Genomic DNA, 17,914 nt, shown 5'->3' with positions numbered 1-17,914 from the left:
TCTTCATTGTGAATATTTGCTGTGTGTGGGACACACACACACACACACACACACACACACTAAGGTTCACGATTAATGTGCTTTGTATGCATCCAGATAAGCAGGTGGCGGACTCTGGTTTCATCCTGTCCAAGAAGCTTGAGCTAGGACAGGAATACGAAGAAATGGATACGGAGTACAGCAACATCAGGAAAATGTCCAGGGGTGGCCAAGCTTCAGAAGCTGAAGATGCTGCTTGGGTTGCATTCGAAGCTCGCCTCGACAAATGCAGAGCGATGCAAAGAGAGATAAGAAATGCCAAAGGGGATCCTGAGCCCATCCCTGAGTGGTTCTTATTGGGAAGGGATTTCGTTCTGTTGAAGAATCTTGAGCTTGAAGAGGAACTGAAATCAATGGTGAAAAGTCACAAGGAACTCACTGCGATGACCGGGAGAGGCCATGCCTCAGCAGCTGAGATGGAATCTGCTTCGGATGCATTCAAAGGTCACCTTAAGAAATGCAGAGCGATACAGAAAGAGGTAAGAGAGGCCAGAGGGGTTCCTCTGCCCATACCCGAGGAGTTTTTGGACTACTAGTAGCAGAACCACGTTCATTGATTGCTGTTATGCGTGCAAAACACTGTTGAGTCTTTAGAGCTCACGTGTCTTAGAGCATCCGCACAGTTCCTTGTAAGTAACTAAGATGTTGTATAGGTGGTACAGTACTACTCTCTCCGTTCCAAAATAGATGACCCAACTTTGTACTAACTTTAGCGAAGGGAGTAAAACGGTTCAGGTTTTCTTTTTTGGTTGCTAACTTTTTAATCAAAATTGTGAGATAGATCAGAGAGCTGGGCATGCACAATTCGTCACTATTATATTCATTGAAATGTTTGCATCGTCAACAGTTTCGACCGAAATTTGAATGAGTTGGAATATGATTACAAGATAATCAAATAAATCCATGAATCGTGTGAACATGAGCGGCACCTCTCATCAAGATGCCAACATGGATGCATTAAAAAAACCTAATCCAAACGCCGAAGTTATATACACAAACTTTCGTCTAGTACCTCAAGGACAATACTCAGCAACCAGCAAGTGGCCATGCCACGTCTTCCTCCAGCGCCGGTGGTATACCTCAAAACAGACTTTTACCCTGCTTTAGAAATGAAGCCACACGGGTCGAACGATTGAGGAAATCCTCACAAGCTAATCTATACCTACTTTTTTCTTACTAATAAAGGGACAAATGCTTCTTCCTTCCAAATTTTCGTTTGTTTTTCGTCCGTACGCCAAAGCCTTTTTCGTTCAATCGGTTTGTTTGGTTCAAAACCGAAACAGATTCCTTTGCCGCACATGGGGCAAGCCCAGCAGCAAAACTACGAGAGCCGGCCCACGTCTCTCTAAGAGCATCTCCAGCCGTTGGCCCCTCCAGGAGGCATGAAAATCGCCGCCTGGGGGCGAGCCGGCGGTACAATCGGCGCTAGGGGTGGTTGGGCGTCCAGCCGTCGCCCCCAGGCGCCGATATTGGCCCAGTTTTCGGCCCACTTTCGGCGAATAAAGGCCCCATATGAGCGAGAATCGGCCCATATTCGGTGTGGTTCGGTGTTGAATTCTTAACATAATTATTTTATCACATAGTTCATCACAGAAAATCAAATAGTTCAACAAAATAATGCAAGAACAAATAGTTCAATATGAAATATATAGTTCAACAAAAAAAACTCATATTTCATCACATGTCACGTCCGGCGTCGCCCTTGAGCCTCCATAGGTGCTCCACTAGATCTTGCTGCAGTTGATGATGCACCTGTGAGTCTCGGATCTCCCAACGCATACTGAGGTAGGCAGTCTAGGTTGCCGGTAGCTGGTGATCAACTTCGCCTAGAGGACCCTGCCTGTAGTATGGTTCAGTGTCAAACACTGGCTCTTCCTGCTCGCTCTCGATGATCATGTTGTGCAAGATGACACAGCAGGTCATGATCTCCCACATTTGACCTTTCGACCAGGTCTAAGCAGGGTATCGGACAACAGCAAATCAAGATTGGAGCACACCAAATGCCCGCTCGACATCCTTTGGGCAAACCTCCTACACCTTGGCAAAGTGGGACTTCTTGCCTCCTGACACAACGTTTGAGATAGTCTTCACAAATGTAGACCATCTCGGATAGATGCCATCAGCTAGGTAGTACTCCTTGTTGTAGTGCCTCCCATTGACCTCGAAGTTCATCGGAGGAGAATGACCTTCAACAAGCTTGGCAAAGACAGGGGAGCACTGCAGCACGTTGATGTCATTGTGAGTTCCTGGCATACCAAAGAAGGAGTGCCAAATCCAGAGGTCCTGTGTCGCCACCGCCTCAAGTACCACACTGCAGCCGTCTTTGGCGCCTTTGTACATCCCCTGCCAAGCAAATGGGCAGTTCTTCCATTTTCAATGCATGCAGTCGATGCTTCCAAGCATCCCAGGAAATCCTCTTGCTGCATTTTGTGCTAGGATCCGAGCAGTGTCTTCCGCATTGGGCGTTCGCAAGTATTGCGGTCCAAACACTGCCACCACTGCCCGACAGAACTTGTAGAAACACTCAATGGTGGTGGACTCGGCCATGCGCCCATAGTCGTCGAGTGAATCACCGGGAGCTCCGTATGCAAGCATCCTCATCGCTGTCGTGCACTTCTGGATCGAGGTGAATCCAAGTTTGCCGGTGCAATCCATCTTGCACTTGAAGTAGCTGTCGAACTCCCGGATGGAATTCACAATCCTAAGGAAGAGTTTTCAGCTCATCCGGTAACAGCGCCGAAATATTTTGTCGTCGTGCAGTGGAGCATCGGCGAAGTAGTCGGAGTAGAGCATGCAGTAGCCTTCGAGACGATGCCGATTCTTTGCCTTCATCCGCCCCGGCGCCGAGCCACCTCGCCGCGACTTTTCATTGCTCGCCAGCAGCTGGGCGAGGGCGGCGAGCACCATGAGATGTTCATCTTCCTGGACGTCGGCCTCGGCTTCCTCCTCCAGTAGCGCGGCGAGCGCTTCCTCGTCGTCCGAGTCCATCGTTGAGGCAGGCAAATCGCCGAACACCTTGCGCCCGGTGGGCGCGTGTACCCGCTGCTAAACTGCCCCTCCGTGGCCGGAAACGGCGGGAAAAACGCCCAACTGCTGGTGAAGGGGCTGCCTCGGCGAACCTCTGCTCTTTTTCCGGCGGGGATTGGCTATCTAGCGGTGAAGGATGGTGGGCGACGCCGGGATACAGCTGTTGGCGGCCGAGCGCGCGGGGGGTGGGAGGCGAGTCGGGGAAGAAAAACTTGACTTTTCGCCTGGCAGTGTGGGCCAGCCGTGCTTTTCCCTTGCGCCGGAGCCCCCGAGCGCCCCCAGTGCGTCGGGTTCGGCCTGCGATCGCCGGGCCCAAAAACGGGCCGAACCGGCGGATTTCGGCGTCCTGGAGGGGGCGACTGGGGCTTATTTTGGGCGTCGGCGCTGAAAAAATGGCCTGGGGGGCCTGTTGGGGACGCCGCTGGAGATGCTCTAAGCTCACGCAGCCGCCTCTCCCATCTCGACCACGAATTGGCGACGCACTAGGTTTAGCGCCGGTGCCGGCGCCAACCACACCCGCCACTCGCGTGCGGCCTCCTCCAGCCGCTGGTCGCCACCGGCCGTCATCGATGCCTCCACGCAACCCACCAACGCACCGCCGGACGCCCTCTCGCCCATGCGGCTGCTGCTGACTTGCCTCGTCGGTCTTCTTCCTCCTCCTCTCCCGCCTAACTGACCCATCACCGGAGATTGAAGTTCCAAAGAATAATAAGTGAAGGAAGTATTTGAGAGTTATGACTAGGAGGTACTTGTAGGTGTTAATGAGATGCTTGAGTACTATGTTTTCTTCTCTGCCAGAACCCCTTTGTCATATTTGTTTTTTTTAACTCCAAAGAAAAATCCATTCTATGAGGGAATCAATTTTTTTATTGCCTAGCACCTAGTTAACTACGGAAGATTTGGTTGGGAAATTATAACTAGAGTGATAAGAGACTAAAGGTGGCTAGGCAACGCGCCTAAGTGCAACTATTCAAGTGCAAATATTCTCTTTGTCTGGGCCAGGGCCTGGTACCATCGTTTGTTTTGGGGAAAGGTTTGCGTAACAGAAGTGGAGGCCGGCCCGCCGACATCTCCGACAAAGCAAACTTGTCTCGAAAAAAAAATCGCCAACAACTTAAGCAAATTATAAGATCACGAGGTAGATCGGTTCCAAATCCCCAAATTTCACCAAGCGCGCACCATTAGACCTATGGCGGCGGATGAGGAGTTGACGAGCAAGGGGATGGCCGGCCATGAAGGGTGCCACCAAAATTGTAGTGTTGAGAAGTGCTCGTCGACCGGCGGCCGGTGCGCCACCAAAAGGAAGGCCGAGGAGGCGGCGGCGGCCGGCGAGGAGTGTCCGCTGAAGGTGTGCAAAGTGGAGGCGGCGCCGGAAGTCGCCGCAGATTCATTGAAGCCGGCAGTGGAGGCCGTACGCGAGAAAAGGTTGACGCGGCTGCCGCAGGAAGAGGTCGATTGGACCCTTGCCCATGTGGTGGATGGTCCTGTCTCCCATCACTACAAGTCCCTGAAGCGCCAAAAAGCCAGCTTGCTGCCCTCGCCGGAGGAGCAGATGGACAGGTACAAGGTTGATCTCTATAATGGTGCCCGCGCTCTCTACGCCGTTCGAGAGAGATTCGCCAAGTTCCAGGCACTTGTCCGCGCTGAGTATGAGAAGCGCGGTTACGTCGAGGTCGACGACGACTTCCTCGCCCGCAGGGCGCACCTCCGGGCGTATAACGATGTCCTACGCGCCGAGGTAATGAAATATGTCGCCCATTTGGTCGACACCGGCGAACTTTTGGTTGCCCCCCGCCAAGAATAAATTGGCTCCTGACAATGAGGATTTCACTTCATGCACATCTTTCTTATCTGTCTATGCACAGACAGCACTCTCAGACTTGATGAACACCTTGAATAATAGTATATGCCCCTCTGTGTGCTATTGTACTATTAACTTGTGGTTTTGTTAGTACTACTACATGGCAGACAGAATTATGGGTGTTTTTCTGTTGGACAAGTTCTCTGCTTTGTGAGCATGTGATGCCTGATATATCAGTGTCATTCTTGAACGACTTGATGTGCTGATGCGCTAGGTGTTTGAAAAGTGGCATTTTTTGTTGGCTCTGAGGAATGGCATATTTTGTGTATGTTGTGCATTTTTTGTTGTGTATGATTGCCAGATTAGTACTTGGCTCAATTGCTTTCTTATGTGCATGACATTCTTCCAATGCCCCTGTTCAGCTGTTCCTTGTGGTTAAGATCCAAGCGAGGCAGAGTTTGCATTATACTCCTACTAGGCAATATTTTGTGTAATGTTTAATTGGATATTAATTGAGGCGCAGGGCCCGCCCTGAGAATCAAGGAAGATTATGTAGCGTACGTAAAAGAGTTACATAGGTATAGCATTTTTGCTAGGCAATAATAGAGAGATGGGAAAGAGGTGTGAGTGTCTCTTATTTGGATCAAATACATTACACAAAGTTCTGATGGAAAGGAGAACCTCGTGTCAGCAGCAGGTCGGGACGCATCATCATCATGATGGTGAAGACATGCAAACCAACAGAAAATCAAGTCTCAGATTTTTATTGTTTTGAAACGGACAAGTCTCAGATTATATATATTTGTGCTAGTATAGAAAGACAGGTGAAATAAGCAAGCAAAAGGTAAAAAAAATTCGTAGGAAAACTGATGCAGTTGTCTTGATCATGGGTTTGCATTCAGTGATCACCAAGATATGAGCACTCCAGAAGACAATCGGAAAAAGGTTTCTTTTTCAGGTGTCGAAAAAAAGTTTTAACTCCTAAAATATTTAGGACCTTTAAGGAAACACCTCCTAGTAGCTTCTAATACTCGGGGAAAATTTTGGGACCTCCCAATCCAACTAACAAAACAAGAAAATCTGGTCAGAGGAATTTTCATCATCCAACCACTGCCTCCGGTTTCCTCTGTTCTCCGTCGTAGGTGCACCGCTGCCACCTTTTTGTGTTCCTGCCCCTCACTTACTATTCCCGCTGTCGGGAGTAAATAGCAAAAAACTACCACATTACGGGCTAGAATTACAAAAAACTACCACTTTCTTTAATTTCCCCAAATGCTACCATAATTTTGATTCGCTGTTGCAAAAAACTCAAGTAGTTGAACCGTGAAGTTTTAAGTGCCCTTATGACACGTCTGCCCCCCCCCCCCCCCCAGTCAGGTCCACGTCGGCTCTGGTAGACAGCGCGCGGCGTGAGGGTGTCGCTGTTCCAACCGGGTCAAGACGACCCGGGCCAGTTCACCCCCTCTCACTCTCTCCCCTCGATCTGGTAGACCTAGGCGATGGCGGCGGAGATGGCAAAACCACTCGACGGCGGCGGCGATGACTTGATGGGGGAGGTGGCACCTGGGGATTGGGCGGGGTGTATTCCGAAGTGGATAATTGGCTCGGGAGCAGCAGCTTCGCAACGCAACAGCCTACACAGCAGGTGCCGCCACTGCCTACACTGGCGGCATAGCCTACGCCCTCGCGTATCTCCAAACATCAATTATCTCAACGAAAGTATCTCCAAAGAAAATTGATAGCAAGTCCTTTCTTCGTATTAAACCGGCTGATCGACACAAGATCTACGGCAATTACAAGGCACAAGGAAAGTACTTCTATGATGCGGGTTATCTACAGATGTACCGGGACTCTTCGTTTATGGTCCTCTCTAGAACACATGGAGAATCGAGACCTGTTTACGAAGGTGTGTACACAATTGAAGGGTACGACCAAGGATACTGTTACCAAACATGGGTGGCAGCATAATCTTAGGATTGGCCCACCTCCACTTTAGGCGTTATACAGACTCTACATGTTTCTTTGTATTTCGCCTTCTTTATTTTCGTTTGTGCAAGAGGACTTTGTTTGGTTGTGTGCATCTTAGTTATGTAAAGAGCGGGTGTAATGCTTAAACATTTTAAGTAATAAAGAGCCCTTTTCGAAAAGAAGGAGAAGTGCAATCCAACACATTATGAAATAAAGTAGTACACAAAACATGCCAGCACCGTAGTACTAAAACAGAAAAGCACAGAGAGAGGCCAAGCAAATCCAAGAGTCCACACGGAGTCTTCCGCGGTCGACCAAGTGCCTAATAAACGTGGAGTGATATTTACTACGCGAAATGGAGATGCAAAAAAATTGATGTGTCAGAAATTCCAAGGCTGCCTACAAGCGTACGTCCAATCCCCCCCCCTCGCGATCGGCTTGTTATTATAACCTTGGATGAACACGAAGATCCACATCAAATTACGAGTCATGGTTTGTCAACAAAAATACAAGCCATAGAGATCATGAAAAAGATGTGTAATCCGACACAGTGAAGTACCATGCGGGGTGGGTGGGGTTGGGGGGGGGGGGGGGGGTGCTAGCAGCCGCCTATGCCACGCGGCGTGCCATTTATAAAGCGCATCTTGTAGCTTGGCATCGGCACAGACCACCTGAATGCAAAACAAAAGAAGATGTGATGATGGTGGTACAAACAAAGCTGTAACACATGGCGTCAATATTTTTATAAAAGAAAAGAAAAGAAACAAAATGCCTGTTATAATTGTTCTCTTTCGACATCTCCACAACGATAGTTTTTGATAGTGTGCTGCCATCTCTTCGTCGCTTTATCACAACCTAATAATATAGAGATTGTACATAAGAAGAGATTTTTTTTTGAGTAGGTACATAAGAAGAGATAATTTTATGAAAACAGAATATGGCAATGAAAAATAGAAAAGAACCAGGGAGATATGACGATATCCAGAAACATATCTTCTGGACGGACTAAACTAAATACCTCAATTGTCATGTCCCCATCACAACCTCCAATGGATTCAACATGGGCCACCGCAGCATCCAATAACATTGAACCAAACTAATGTACACATTGTGAAGTTATATTGATTAGTACCAAAATCAAACAACCACACAAAATCATAACGATACGTTTCGGGAAACATAGTTACCTCACATTTTACAATAACATCAGCGACACATAACCCAGCAACATCAGCAAGTGATCCCTCGACAACCTAATTAGCAATTTATTTGGTCCATTTTATACAAACATGCAACTGAACCAACTATATAATAAGCCAGAAAGTAACTAAATAATGAAAATTCCGATATTGCATTTTTTGAAATTCAAAAATCTATATGGATATTGTGAAAATAGTGTATATTAAAAAACCAACAGGTGCACCATAATTCAACATAAAATTCAATAACACTTCTATAGCACTAAATTCATATTTTCGATACAAATTCAACGGTATAATTTTTGCTCCCACCGCAGTCGGTCTCGCTGGTTAAAGAATAAGAATTCAGTGGTATAATTTTTGCTCCAACCGCAGTCGGTCTTGTTGATTAAATTTATGGTCAAACTTAGATCTCGGGAAACGCGGGCGCACTACATTGTGGAATGGAGGGGGTAATATTTACCGATGAATGCTTAAAATTGTTTGCCGAGTGCAGCGTTTTGGTGCCGAGGCTCATCTGCACCCGGTCAGAAGAAAATCACAAAAAATTCAAAAAAATCCTTTTTTTGCATGGCAGAAAATTTAGTGCTTGAGGTCCGCTCCAATTTTCATATCATTTAGACATTTGAGCAGCTCTCCGCAAAAAAGGCAAATCGGGTCAAAACGGTGCATGCAAAGTAAACTTTTTTACAGACCCCGATTTGTCTTTTTACAGAGGTGCTCAGATGTCCAAATGATTTGAAAATTGAAGCGGACCTTACGCATTAAATTATCTACCATGCAAAAAAATGATTTTTTTTAGTTTTTTAGTATTTGTTTTAATTTTTTCATCAACGCGGGTGCAGATGAGCCTGGGCTTAGAAGCGGATTTTTGTTGTTTGCCTTCATATTTATACACAAATGAGTGGAATGTGATGAAAGTAGTAAATAAAGATTCTACAAACAATTAATGTGGATCGAAGGGAGTAATAAAATGAAACGAATAGGTGGGAAAGACAAAATGGGAAAGGTTGATGGGCGTCCGTTTTTTCGCGAATATAGGGAGAAGCAGTTTTGAGGTTTGGCTGTGGAGATACTCCTGCAAAAACTTTGGCAAGGAAAATGCGCTTCCTTCCCATTTGAATTTTCAGAAAATATCCAACAGTACTTTGACAGGACGTAAAGTTGGCGATTGGACATGGGTCCAGCGGAAGGCCGGGCCGATGCGAAAGCATGTAGTCAACTCAGCCCGTTGGCATCAGCTAGCTAGTTGATTCTCTGCCATTACGCCACAGCTGCAGCTCATGCTCGTATTCCGGGGGGCTCGCCTTCTCCATCCATTCCCTCACTCTCCCTCTCATACACGCGTCGTAGTGACTTGTTCCCTTTGGTCCAGCTCAGACGTGGACTTTTCTTTTTTTTAATCACGTACTCCCTCCGTTCGAAAATACTTGTCATCAAAATAGATAAAAAGAGATGTATTTAAAAATAAAATAATCTACATACATTCCCTTTTATCCATTTTGATGACAAATATTTCCGGATGGAGGGAGTACGTACCTTGTGTTCTAATCGGGAGTGAGAGGTGATCACAAGCATACCCCAAAACAAATACTGAGCATGAGCAAGCCATTTTTGCTTAACTATTAAAGTTTTGTCAGTTACTCCCTTTATCCCATAATATAAGATGTTATCATAACCAATATGCTCACAAATGGGACACAAGGAGTAGATTATATGTTTGCTTACTTCGTTGCAACCATATTGCATTGGAGTTACTGCTACAGTACACTTTCGGCCACACCAATCCAGGAATAAGTATCTAGGGAGAACATGAGTGTTCTCATAGCTCAGTGACTCTCGGCCGTCGGATCGATTGTTTGATGCGTTGTGGACCGTTCGATCTCGCTTCTGCTCGATATCAGACGTTGGATAAAAAAAGTTACTGCTACAATGAATAGTTACCGTCTCGTTCGTGCCACCACATGTAATTTCCTTGCCCCGCCGAGGGCATATTGGACATTTCACCTGCTTGAGAAAATATCTAATATCGACAGCGGTGAGACCTAGCGCTGGAACCCTCCCGCTCCTGCCCGCTCTCGCCTCTGTCCCCCCGTCCCGTGTCTCCTCTCCTCCCCTCCCGCCGACCACCTACCTACCGCCGGATCTCCCCGTCGAGCTCGCTCCTCGCCGTCGCTCTTACAGGCGCCACGCGCTCCCGTTCTCCTTCCCCAGCCCGGCGACGGTGGAGGCGCGCGGCCATCCCTCCCCGGGCGGTGGTGGAGGAAGGGCGGGGCCTCCACGGTTGTCGGCGACCTCCTCCCCGACCATCGACCCCTTTGTTAGGGCGCGGGGGTGGTTGTCGATGGTGTCTCTCTCACCCGTTCTTCTCCTTGCACGTCCTCTCCACGTCGTTGGGCAGCGCCGCTGCTGGCTCTCTCCTCGGGGCTGGGCTGGGGCGTCCTAGGGAGGGATTGGGCTGCGATGGATTTCCTCTCCACATCGTTGGACAGCGCCGCCGCTGGCTCTCTCCTCAGGGCTGGGCAGGGGCGTCCTAGGGAGGGATTGGGCTGCGATGGATTTCGTGCGGCACGAGGCTGGCTGAGGTTCTCGTTTGGGGAATGATTTTTTTTCTCGATTTTGATTCTTCAGCTATTCATCTTAGATGCTCGTTTGGTACATGATGCAGGTCTATTGCTGCTGTCGTTTCTTTCTCCACGAAGATTCCGATGATTTGTGCTCCGGCTCTGCTTCCAGTGAGTGCGCTGATTCCTACTAGGTGAGCTTGTCGGCCTCCTATGTTCCTGATTTTACTCTATTGTTCATGTCCATGTACGTGATGGTGTTTTTGATTTCTTCCTATTGACGGCATGGTCACCTCTAGCTATGGTCAATTGTTACTTACTGTCTAGGAGACGAACAGATCTAGATGCCATCGAAGGAAAAAAAATTGTTGTCCCTTTTTAGCCTTTTTGGGTACCTTGTCTTCTATAAAGGTAGAATCTGAGCCTTCCTGTTGAGGAGATGCTGATGTTTAGCTAGATTCCATTAAAGGAATATTTTGTTGTCTTTCTTGCTTTGTTGGGTACCTAGCCTTTTCTTTGTCATGGAGGAGGACAGTTTTGTCTAGGAGCCAGGGCCTTTTGTTCCTTTGCATGGTTAGCTTTTCCCCCCTATCCTCAAGTGGTAGGGGTTTAGGTATGGAATTGTTCTTTTTATCTGCTGTTCTTGCATGTTGGAGTGTAGTGCCAGATTACCTGTCAACTTTGTTTGGGTCTGACGAATAACATGGTAAATAGCTGAAAAGGTCTAGACTGGTTCAGTTTCTTGCCTAACTAGAAATAACTCCCCATTTTCATTTCTTCAATTTTTTGGACAGCGGCCCCTCCTCTTCTCCATGAGCAAGCACTCCGGCCATAGCCTCGTCTCTTCTCCTCTCCGGTCGCCGTGGAGGTGGGTGGTTGATGTTTGTTTCTTATATTGGTGATGTGGGTGAGTTGATTTGTGCCTTTTCATCTCGATCTGTTTAGCGTTGGAGCCCTTGAAGCATTCGAATGGAACATGTATTGGCATGCTCGGTTCATCTTAGGTGAGTGTGAATGTTGAAGTGTGATTTCGTAGCATTAGGCTTGCAGTTTAAGAGATCTTCCAATCAATTTTTTTTGGATTTTGGGGATGTGTGCAGTGGAAAACTATAGATAAATAAGAATTCTTTGTTCTTCTTTCATGTTGGAGAGAGTGACAGTACCTACATTCCTGTTAGTGGGCTGTATATATTCTATAACTTCTTGCTGTTTTCTTTCTTACGGTAATTTTTTTGACATTTGTAACAGCAAAATGATATGTCAAGATGCTCTGTTTTTATGGCACTTTTAGAGATTTCTCCTCATATTATAGATGGTGTGCGATATACTTCTTGACATATCCCTAGGCATCTTGACATATCCCTGGACAGGTTCTCATGTTCAGCGCATCCAGTTTGGTTGATTATTTTGGGAGGCTTATTTTGGAAAGGCTTTGAGAGGCCGTCTGAATCACCACCTTGTGTTAATAGAATTATACATAGTTTTGTACAGCCATTTCATTTTGCATAGGGCTACAAAGTACAATCAAACAATCTGCAGCTTAGCAGTACTGTATTTCCTGGATTCTCCAATTTGGGGTTTGAGCATTGAGGCGTTGAATATGTCTATATGAACTGTAGTTATATATTACCTGCTACTCGAGCTGGCTCTCTCTCTCTCCGACGTCTTGGTTTGCAGGCCGCTGCGTGGTGAGGTACTGACTAAGGAGCGCGAATCGCCAGCACCACGTACCAGATGATGCCGTCAAGGTCGGCGTCATAGTGACTGTCGATGACTTGCAGGTCCATCTCTCTCTCTCAAATGTCAAGCTAGATTCCCTCTTATTTTGCATATTGGAAATGTCCGAAAGTTAATTGACTGAAATGCCATGTCTTGCGAAATCTAATGCCATGATAATTAGATGCATGTGCAGATCTTTTTTTCGTTGAAATGTTTTCAGATGCATGTTATGGATTGATTTCCGGCCGTCCGATCTTGAGTTTGATATGCCGTCAAATTGTACTGCTAAATAATTGCGTTGTTGTTTTCATTTCCTTCAGTTGATGCATTGATCAACACCGGTCTGGCGAAACTGAGCTATAAATATGTTAAGATCAGTATGGATTGCTCTCTGGACCATATTTCTCATGACATGTTGGACACAATTGCTAGAATATTTTTAACAGTATATATGTTTTACTCAAATGTGTTACTTGTCTCTTCTTTCAGATGATTGGTGGGCAGAATTAAAGAGGGATTACACAAGTAAGGAGATACACCTGAGCAAGCAGCTAGACCCATGGTACTAATGTAAATCGCTCAACCATTTTGATATTTAGTCTCTCAAGAGTTATTTTCTTAGTATATTATTCTTCAAGATCCACATTCATTTTACTCAGTCATGCCCAAATGCCTTTTCTATAAATCATTCTAAAAGATCCAGTTGTGACTTACTACCCCCCTCTGCCCATATTTTTATCTATGGATGCTGCTCTCTCTCTCTCTCTCTCTGTGTGTGTGTGTGTGTTATGGCCATGTTTAGTGCTTCCGTTTAGTCCAAAGGGAGTAGCTCAATTGTGTCCTGCATAAATTAGATCTTTCCGAAAACATTTTAACCAGGATCCAACTTTCTATACATTGATAACTAGAGCATAAGTGCACTCGCTCAATTCTGAAATTGTTCATAGTATACATAGTAATCATGACTAGATCGTAGAAGTTAGAGATGTACAAATGATTGATTGGAAATATATATTTGTATTTGCAACAACACACTGGATCACGTCAGGTAAATATTTTTGTAGAATATAAGTCAGGTTTAGAACTTTTGACGACGACAGCTGAAAAACCAAAGTAAATCCATGATATATAGTCAGTATAATATATATTTAGATATTCACGGCACTGCATAAGCATAGTTCAGTTCCCCTGGGAGCACTAGCTGCTGGCTTTTACATGTATTTCTTGATTCTAATAAGATGCAGCTAATCTTAGAAAATATAGTAAGCACCTATCATGAAATTTAAAACTGGCGTGATGTGGCTCTCCGTTGATAACTATGATGCTTGCATAGCTGGTTGATTTATTTGATTATTATCAAACTAAACCATCATAATATTAAGATTGTGATTATTCAGATGAAAAATGATCAAAGAAATACATGTACCAAAGTTACATCTGTTAAGATAATGATTAGGCATACAATTGCTTCTTCAAATTATTGCAATATTGTAGTTCTCTGTAGTCTAATAAATTATGTACTGTGGTCCTCCGCCTCACCGCTTAACGGGATGGATCGGGCAACGTACGCCAAGGCGAGACCTGCCTCTCCTCTTAAGTTGATTGGTTTCTCTTTCTGCATTCCTTTTCTATGGCCTCATTTGGCATTTCTCCTTCATGATTATTATGTTGTCCCTTTTGGGTTGTCAGATGCTTTACCTCGGCAGCATGATGAGATTCCTTGCTTTCTCCATGTGAATTTTCCAAAAAGCTTATCTATTTGAGGAACCATTTTTTTTCTCATTGATGTTGCATCGACCAATGCTTATAATACCTAATAGAACTAAAAGTCGGTTACCCGGTCAACACACCTTATAAAAAAATATGAATGGGCAAGATGTGGCCATCTAGAGTAGAATTTGGTTCATTGATTAATGTAGAAAGACACGGGTCAAAGTGATCCTTTTCCAAGGTAATCACCACTGTTTTGTTTTAGGCTTATGTGCCTGATGTTTTTTAGGATCTCTGTCAATAAGGGGATATATCAAGGTAGTGTGTTGTGTTCTAATTATAAATGAAGAGAAAGTTAAGAACTTCATAGTTACAATGTAATCATGGCTAGAGCGTAGAGGTTAGAGATGTACAAATGATTGATTAAAAATATATATTTGTATTTGTAACAACACACTGGATCACATCAGGTAAATATTTTCGTAGAATATAAGTAAGATTTAGAACTTTGACCATGACAGCTGAAAAACCAAAGTAAATCCATCATATATATTCAATGTTCATGGCACTGCACAAGCATAATTCAGTTCCCTTGGGAGCACTAGCTGCTGGCGTATAGATGTATTTCTTGATTCTAACAAGATGCATGGCAATCTTAGAAAATATAGTAAGCACCTATCATGAAATTTAGAACTGGTGTGATGTGGCTCTATTGATAACTATCATGCTTGCATAACTGGTTGATTTCTTTGATTATAATCAAACTGAACCATCATAATTCAAGATCGTGATTATTCAAATGATATGATCAAAGAAATACATGTACCAAAGTCACATCTGTTGAGATCATGATCAAGCATTATTGGGATATTGTAGTGCTCTTTAGTCTAATAAATTATGTATTGTGGTGCTCCACCTCCTTTTCTCTTCTTGCCAGGACATATACTCTGCATGGGAAGTTGCCTACTTGGTATGAGCTTCAGACGCATCGGCATCGCTACACCTTTCTATGTTCTTTTGTTAATAGTCTGCCCATAATTATAACAGCGAAATGCATGAATGTATATAGCTTTGCACCAAGCCACTTTACTTTATCTATGATCTGTCATTTTTGTGAGTCGCAGATGATTTTGGCATTGATATTCTCATGCAAGCCATCCTATCTTTGCAAGCCTACAGATAGAATACACTCAGGGCACCACATGTTTAAGTTGTCACTCCTATGTTTATAAGTTTATAGGAAGCAAACATTTTCATTATCTTTGGCACTTATATTTTCATTATATTAACTTGTGCAGCGGAGTTTTAAAATCAAAACGGGGCAATTCTCTACTGTGACAAAGTGAAGAGAAAACTGATGCATCAAATTAATACAGAAATTCAGTTCATATGAAGCAGAAGAAAGGCATGCAGTACCTTACATTGACAATGATTGTTAGCCCATTGTGGTACTTCAAATCTGATAAAGAATATATTTTATGACCGAGACATGGCATTTGGAGAATCTCAGTTCTAATATCTACATGAATCAACTTTTATTTTGTCACGCTACTGAATGTTCTGGTATGGGACTATCTATTCTGTGTAGCTCTTATAAGTAATAATGAAATGATCTATATGTAAAGTTTTCTTATTTTAATTATATTATGTTGTTGATGATGCATGGTTCTGGAATTTGGAGATTAACATTTAGGCTTTTGGTATTTTGAACCTTTTTGCTTTGTACTAAACTTGATGCAAACCAGTTTGTCTTATCTAGCACTGCCACTCAGTCTTTTTGGAACAAATTTTGTCATGTGCTTGCAAATTAATTACCCTATTGACTTAGTATTCTCAGTTTACCATGTTTTTGGTATATCTCTACTGCTTGTGATCTATACTAAACTCATTAGTTCTGAAAGAGTGTTGTAATTTCCTTTGGATGTACAAGATTTATACATGCCGGGTCAGGACGCTTGGTCGGGCAATGCGCGCCAAGGCGCGCTCCCGATCTAGTTGAACACGGAAACTGGGAGGCTTTCGGCCACAGCAGTGGACAGTCTTCTGTATTTTGTACGCCGTGTGGTCAAATCAGCACAAAAGTGGTGACCTAGTAGACAGAGCTACGCATGTTTTAGCATGAAACAGGAAACATCAAACATGTGTTCTTCTGTTCGATTCCACTTTTGTTCTTGTGAGCGTAACCCCCTCGTCCGCCCCGTGGGCGGCTAGGGGGAAACCCTAGCCACCGCCGCCGTCGGGCGCCTCTCCCATGCCTCTCTCACCCTCGCCGCCGCCAGCAGAGCCGCCGGGCGAAGCCTGGCCGCCAAGGGCGACGGCGGGGTATCTCTCCCCTACGCGCGATCTGGCTGGCACGGGACGGCATGTGCGTGAAGTGGCGCCGGACTACTGTGGGATTCGGTGGCGCTGCGGGCGGATCCTGGCGGCGGCGTGCATGACGCGCCGATGGCTGGAGTCCACGTTTGCAGCGCGGATTGGCGGATGCGGGAGCGCCAGGATCTGGTGGTTGCGTGAGCCGTCGCGTTCATGTCAGATCTTTTGCGATCTGGTGCTTGGACGCCGGCGGCCGGTGCGGGGTGGTGGTACTCGTCGTTGTCCAGGTTGGATTCTCTGGATCTAGAGCCTGGACGGATCTGCACTAAAGTCGCCCATGGTGCTTTCTTCTCCTGATGGTTTCGTTTATCGGTTTGTGGCCAGATCCGGAGCAGACATAGGTTGGTGGTACAGGTTGGGGACCGGAGGAAACTTTGGTCGGCTAGCTCAACCCGGCATCGGCGACGGCTTTGGCGTCGTTACCCTCCTTGGAGGCGAAGCCGAGGTCCCATCCTATCCACCTCTGACCCACTCCCGGACGAAAGTCCAAAACCCGTCTTGGATTGGGCGGCGGCAGCGCCCTTAGCGTCGTGTCCTCCATGGAGGCGCTGTCTTGGGAGGCTTGGGTGTTCGGGGGAGAAGTATTGTGGGTGGTGGGCTCTACATGGCAGTTCCTACAGCGGCGACGGTGTGGAGTGTAGGAGATATGCCCTAGAGGCAATAATAAATGATATTATTTATCTCCGAGTTCATATTATGTTTATGTTTCATGCTATAACTGCAATGATTCTCGAGTCTGCAATATCCACGAGGCTCGGAGGAAGACTCATATGCACGTGTGGAATAATAAACGGTAAGAAGTATTCCTAGTCTGGCCTCTAAGACTAGCTCAAGTGTTGCATGATGGTTCTATTTTCCTGATCATGGGCATGTCTATGCCAGCAACTTTGAGGGCAAAATGTTAAGAGAACATTTGTGTTGAATCGACCCGGATTGATGTTATGCTATGAGATTCATTCATCACAAGTTAATGGTACATAACACAGAGATGGTTAACGTTTGCATGATTCCTTAGACCATGAGAGTATCGAGTTTCTTCATGCTTGCTTCATGAACTTTGGGGTTTGTTAAACGTCATCCGTAAATGGGTGGCTATTACGGCGCTTACGGGTTCATGGAAAAGTGTGTTAAGTAACTTGATAGCTCAAGATTGGGATTTGCTCCTCCGACGATGGAGAGATATCTCTGGGCCCTCTCGGTGTTACGGTATCCATCATCGTCTGGCCAGACACTTTGTGATTTGATCACGAGGATGCCGGAACACGATAATGAGAAAAGAGAACAATACCGGTAACGAGGTAACTAGCATAGTGGACAAGTTGTTGATCCACGGGAATGCCAACATGTCTCACCTCGGGTATTTGTAACATATCGCGAAGCAACAGGAATAGCACATGACAACTGGAGGTTCACTCGAATATTTATTCGTGTGGGTATAGGGGTCAATATGGGTGTCCACGGCACCGATGTTGATCATTGATCGGAAAGGGTTCCAGTCATGTCTATACTTCACC

At 45.4% G+C, this 17,914-nt stretch overlaps 1 long non-coding RNA gene across 1 annotated transcript; it reads left to right on the top strand.

Annotated features, from left to right (window-relative positions):
* The first annotated feature begins 10,065 nt into the window (after nucleotides 1-10,065).
* Nucleotides 10,066-15,651, top strand: LOC109771858 (uncharacterized). The gene is made up of 7 exons (XR_012203542.1): nucleotides 10,066-10,619; nucleotides 10,703-10,792; nucleotides 11,393-11,466; nucleotides 11,544-11,602; nucleotides 12,276-12,379; nucleotides 12,807-12,879; nucleotides 15,326-15,651. It is a non-coding gene; the product is annotated as an uncharacterized lncRNA (long non-coding RNA).
* Nucleotides 15,652-17,914: the final 2,263 nt, after the last annotated feature.

The sequence above is a fragment of the Aegilops tauschii genome, chromosome 2, assembly GCF_002575655.3.
Source record: "Aegilops tauschii subsp. strangulata cultivar AL8/78 chromosome 2, Aet v6.0, whole genome shotgun sequence".
NCBI lineage: Eukaryota > Viridiplantae > Streptophyta > Magnoliopsida > Poales > Poaceae > Aegilops > Aegilops tauschii.
The sequence above is the reverse complement of the archived record's forward strand: the minus strand, read 5'-3'. Positions and strand labels throughout refer to the sequence as shown.